This window comes from Vigna radiata, chromosome 3 (genome assembly GCF_000741045.1).
Source record: "Vigna radiata var. radiata cultivar VC1973A chromosome 3, Vradiata_ver6, whole genome shotgun sequence".
Taxonomy (NCBI): Eukaryota; Viridiplantae; Streptophyta; class Magnoliopsida; order Fabales; family Fabaceae; genus Vigna; species Vigna radiata.
In genome coordinates this window covers 4,176,053-4,182,493 of record NC_028353.1, presented here as the reverse complement: position 1 = coordinate 4,182,493, position 6,441 = coordinate 4,176,053, and positions in this window count along the sequence as shown.

Here is a 6,441-nt window from a genome sequence, read left to right as displayed (position 1 = left end):
ATATATATATATATATATATATATATATATATATATATATATAAAGATTCCAACTTAAGATATATATTTTAATTTTAATTCAATTTCAAAATAAATAATAATAATAGTAATAAACTACCTAATTATTAAAAGTAATTTATATGTTACTAATTACTAATATCTTTCAATATAGTAATATATTAAGAAATACCTACTATATTTTATGTAACTATTATTATCAATTATTTTTTCTTATGAAATATAGAAATATTGTCACATCACATAAATTTCCCACCTTAGTGAGAAACACATGTCACACCTTTCCAAGCTTCCCATGACAGTGGAAGACAAAATCTGTACGTGCATTTAATTTTCCAACCATCAGAAACCGTGCGGCAGCAGAAGGAGGTGAGATGTGCAGGTAGTGGAATCCAAGTGGCAGCCCATGGAGTGCAGCAATTCAGGAAGTGGAAAACATGTGGCAGCATGGGACTTGACTGTTCGGTTTTTGGAGGTGGTATAAAAACTGGAGTTTTAAATCTGACATCATTTTTCCTGCATGCGATTTTCTTCTCCAAAACTTCATAACTTTATTTTCTCCTCCTTCTCTCTAAAACCCTCCACCTTCTCTCTAAGATTTCGACCACTTCCTTCCCTTTGATCATCAACCTTCTTTTAGAATAAATACTCCCGATGCCAAGAGCTTTTGATTGCACCGATCAGATTTTCATTTGAACCGGTAAGCAATTCTATCCTTTTGAAATTCCTTGTCTTCCTTGCATGCAAGAACCATTTCATACTTGCATGTGTTTGTTAATGCATTCTCTGAATCCATTTTGTGTATTTGATGCAATGATGGATGTCTTTCACCGATCAGACCTTGAATTGGAGCCATAGAAGTAGTTGTTGTAAAGAACTTAGAAGTTTAGCTGGATTTAGAAGTAAGGGAAGCTTATAATAATTTAATTATGATAATGTTTTATGAAATAATGTATGATGGTTTGAGCATATGATTGATGTTGTATGATTTGAATTAAATATGAAGGCATGGTATGTTGTTTGATGTACTGCATGTCTGATTTTGGTATGAAATATTTCATAAGGTTATATAACTTAGTAAAATTCTGAATCTGTAATTGAAGGGTCATTAGGACCGTTCGGTTTCCTCTTAAAACAATTGATTTGATACCTTTGTGTTGAAACTTAAATATCTTGCTTGGTTATCCGTTCGGAATTAAACATTAAAGGACGTCTGGTCTTATACTGAACGTCCGGTCTCGAAGTACTTGGTCATAGACTGAGTATATTGTTTCATATTAACCATTTAGAACGTTCAGTCATACACTAAGCGTTCGGTCTATATTGATGTTGTTTATTAAAAAGTGCTAGGTCTTATACCAGTACTTGAATACTAAGAACGTCCGATCATAAACTATACGTTCGGTCATACAAGTGTTTAGTATTAGACTGACACTTTATTTCTGAAGCATTTGGCTTCATATTATTGCTATTAATTATTTAAGAACGTTCAGTCATAAACCAAGCATTCGGTTTTACAAATATGATATTATGTTTGAGTATTTGGTCATAGACTAAGTACTCGTTTTGATATTAATTATTCTTCTTGGAAAAACGTCTGGTTTATAATATCATTTATTTGAAAAGTGTTCGGTCTTACACTGACACTTGATTCCTCTCAGAGTGTTCGGTTTTGCACAAAACACTCGTTTTATTGAAGAAAACTTCTGCTAGTCGTAAAGGCATTTGGCTAAAGTCATAAACTTGGTATTTGTTTCCTTCCAAGAATGACTTATGTTGTTTAGCGTTCATTCTTCTTCATGAATAAGTCTACGAGTATGGTTTTCAAAAGGGTTTGTTTTATTCTATGCTAGACCATCCGGTCAACTATTAGAATTCCTTGTTTTATTCAGTCTCTTATTCTCTGACCGTTCGGTCACTTATTGAATTCCTTTGATACTCAGTTTCCTTATAACAGTTGGTCATTTTGTATCCGTACTGATTTTAAGAAAAAGAAGTAAATGATGAATGAGTTTATTATGATTTAAGAGTATTCCAGGGAGGAATATCTCATGATTGGAATTGGATTGGTAAAGTATGACCGTGGCCAAAGACTCAGGTTCTGACTCTATCCTGATATTCCGTGATTACGCCTTCTCAAGTAGGAAGGGTAACTCGTGCGTGGGAATGGCAGGAGGTCCTTTAGCCTAGTATTTCTATACTGAGGTGGTTCCACTGGACTAACCTCGGGTGGCGGTCTGTTGTGTGTATCGCAGCCAGGTCCACCCGGGTGCAGAGAGCGACGATCATACATGGTCATACCGTCCGGACAATGTCTAGAGGAATTGGTTATGATGATGATTCTCGTTCAACTTTTAAATGGAAATACTTAACTTATGATTTATGATTGGGATATTGATGTATGTGATTTATGTGTATGTTTTGAAAATATATTGGAAATGATTAATTAAATTTACATAAGCTTACCCTTATCTGTTTTGTCTTGTCTATGTTGTCGTTCGGTATTTGACCGTCCGGTTTGTTCTCTTCACTGCAATGATCATCCGTTTGGGTGTGAGCAGAGGATGCTCTTGAAGATACTTTGGAAGATGCCCTGCAGACAGTACAACCCTTGTATGTGATGCCAAAAAATTGTGCGGGACCGTCGAGTCCTTAGATTAGATTTTACTTTATCTTAGAGTATGTAACCATACAGTTCGGGTTTTGTAAGAACCGTTCGGCCTAGATATCCCTTTAGTATATCATTCAGTTTGGAACTTGTCTTATGACTGTTCGGTCTTAAATTGTAAATGCTATCAGACTTCTATGTTTTTGTACAACATTAAATTCTATATGAAATCTCATATTTTTTTTACTCCTAAGTGCTTATCTCCTATTGTTCTTTATTACTGTTTATGTATACTCCTAAAATAAATTATAATTTTCAAGTTATATTTATTGGGATGTTAGAAGTATGAAGTGTCTTTTGTTCATTTAGTAAAGTTCTAATCTTGTTACGATCAATTATCAAATATAAAGTATTATTCACTTTGATATTTAAAATTTTATTATGATTTTATTTTTTAAAAACGTTTAGGGTTAAAAAGAAAGAATGAATATTTAAATAACTTATAATCTCAATTCTTCTAACATGAAATTATTAAGTATATATATATATATATATACTGAAACAATTATATTTAAAAATAATAATGACATTTTGACCCTAATAATTATCTTTACGCTACGAATATATAGGAAAAAATAAAAAATAAGAAGCAATGAGATAGACTGTCTTATCGACAAAAGTTGATGTACATGCTTCTAACTTATCAACATCACAACATCCTCAATTGTAAAATTATTCATGATTGACGTATTATTTTGTGTTAAAAGATATCGCTATTATTATTTGTTAAGTGTGATGTATAACATATTATTGACATGCACATTAAACACTATTTTATTTATTATTTTATTAATGTGTAAGTATATATTAAATAATATATTATTTATTTTATTATTTTGTTTTCAGTAGATAATATAATATGGGAACATAAATACTCAACCATAACGCTACTTCAAAAGACAAAAAGACAATAGTAGAAACTAAATATTGTGTGGAAAGAAAAGAAGAAGAGAGAAAAGTAGAAATTAAATTATTTAAATAAAACATAAAGAATAATCATATAACAAAAGCAATATAACAAAAGCAATATAACAAAAGCAATAGGAGCTATATAAAAAATAACTTATAGATAAAGAAGAAAAATAGAAGAAGAACTTTACTCAAATCACAAATTAGATTCACATCTATTGGATAATTGATGAAGTCACTAAATTATCAACAGTACACAAGTAACAGAAATATTATATAATAAATTCATAAATACTATAATGTTGGTTTATTGTGTTGAATTTTTTTAATATTTTTAATATATTAAGTTTTAATTATAAGAATTGGCATTATTTTAAAATTTTAAAAAATGTGCACCTTACACACTCTTTTATTTTATTTATTTTTTCGATTGTGACAAATAATTAAAAATAAACTATTTTTTAATAGGTAGAAAAATAATTAAAAAATTCCATATTCTTTTATCTGAATAGCTTAGATAAAATAATAATTATAGTAGAGAAGTTGTGGAGTTATTTTTAATAATAGGTTTATTTATTATTTTTTTACCAACAAATAATTAAATGATAATTATAGTAGAGTATTTGTAAAGTGCTTTAATCCTTTTACAAAAGGTATATTATAACTTTACATAAAAGATGCAATGATTCTCTTATCATGAATCATAAAATAAAATAAAAAAATAAGAAAAACTTTTTACAGGAGAAGAGTATATATATGCATCGGACTTAACAAGAAAATTTTGATAACTTAATAATAAATGAGTTGATTTTATTGATAATAATCAATAAAAAATGTGAAATTTGTTAGTAATATCTTCTTTTTATTTTTATTTTTCTTCTCATTCTTCTTCTCTTTTGTCGGTCTCCTAACTATTTATAAGACATATTTTTACATTGATTTTTTGAAAAATTCAATAACATATGATTTTACTGATGAATTAAAAAAAATCAAATATTATTTTAAAAATTATTAATTGTTGACAAATTTTAAAAAGTTAAATTATTAATAGATATAGAAAAAAACTTTTTAGAAGTGATAATAGTTTATGAATAATGAGACTCGATTGTTTTAATATAATTAGTTTCATGATTTTAAAATATACTATCTTTCTAGAAACTACTTTTTTAGAGTTATTTGATTTTTTTCTGAGGGATCTCATCTCTCATCCTAGTGGTAAGTTCTTCAATTTGGATCAATCAGTTTTTCATATAGAGTGAGTTGGTTTTTTGTTCTTGGTATGTTTTGTCTTCATTTGCACGTGAGTTTGTTGTTGTTACATGTGCCGTTTGAGTTTTCTATAAGAAACAATAGTTCTAATGGTATACCCTGATTGTGTTTTTGTTATTCGTACGAGCATATAGAACTTCCCGTGTGTTTGAAATTGTTTTAGACTTTCTAGAATGGTTTGGTTATCTATCACGTAAGAGAAACTAACTATCATATTTTAAGATTATTCATATGTTTATAATTTTGTTGCATGCTTGAAATGATATGGCTCTCAATGTCAGTTTTCACCGTTGAGCGACCTAGATGCAAATGGTCACGCAGTGAGCAATAATAGGGTATTGTTGAGCGTCAATTACCATTACAAGTTTGGAACCAATTTCACTCTTTTTTGCTAAATGAAAGTTGTTTGTGCTAAGCGAGAGAAAATGTAAAAGCTTTAATGTTGAACTCCAAACTTTGAACTCGAGACCTGGTGTTGAGGTCTGGACTTGAGAAATTTTAAAAAGAACTTTTTATTTTATAATTGGTAAATAATACACAAAATGAATATTTAAAAGAGAGAACAAATAGACGTTAAGAATGTATATAATTGAGAAAACGAAAAGAAAATATATTATTCTTTTCAATTGGAAAATGTTTTTTTATACCATTTTAACCATTGACAATATACTTTTTAGGAATATTTTTTGGTCATTAAAAAGTTAACTTTTATATTTCAAAAGAAAAAAGTATGTAAAATTTATTGGGTGGCAAAATAATACTTTCATTTTTCAATTTATATATAACAAAATTATATCATAAATATCATCGAATCCGAGTGTACGAGATCCACTCATACCAATCCAGATGTTTGTTGACACAAGCAAAAAAAGGTTTGAATGAAATAACACAAATATGTGATTTACGACTCTGAGTAGAGTTGATGAAGATCCATTATGAAAAGGAGTAGAATCTTAAAGACACTCATTCAAGAACATTTATGACACGGGAATGTTTATGAGAGTACATTGCTCTCAGTAAAATTAATTAAGAAGAGTTACAAGGTCGTGTAGTAAATTGAGTTTTTGTTTACGTGAAAAGGTTGTTTTTTCAAACATGTCTTGAAGATTTATTTTTTCTTGGTATTTTGCTTTCATGATTTAAGTTACTTTTTCCATGGGATGAACTTAAAACATTATAATTTCAACATAAGTGATATTGTTGGGATATTTGATGGGGTGATGGTTTGCGTTATGATTGTGTGTATCGAAATCATCAAAAAGAAATTGTTCATGCGATCGCGATGTGATGGCAGCTTCACGCGGTTTATCCAATCCAATCCAACTTTTCTCCATGCATAATCCTTCTTCTTTCTAATACCATAACTAGTCAATGTTTTCATGCATGTCTTTCTCTTCAATGGGATTGGATATGCTTTAAGATGTGTTGTTTTCTGTTCTGTTGTATCCAAATGATGACGTGTTCCCAACATTTCTATAACGGAAAGTGGAGCATGCACATACCTATATATTTCTATTATACAAAAATATTCCCTATCTTTAGACAGAAGAATGATAGTCCAAAATAATAATAATAAT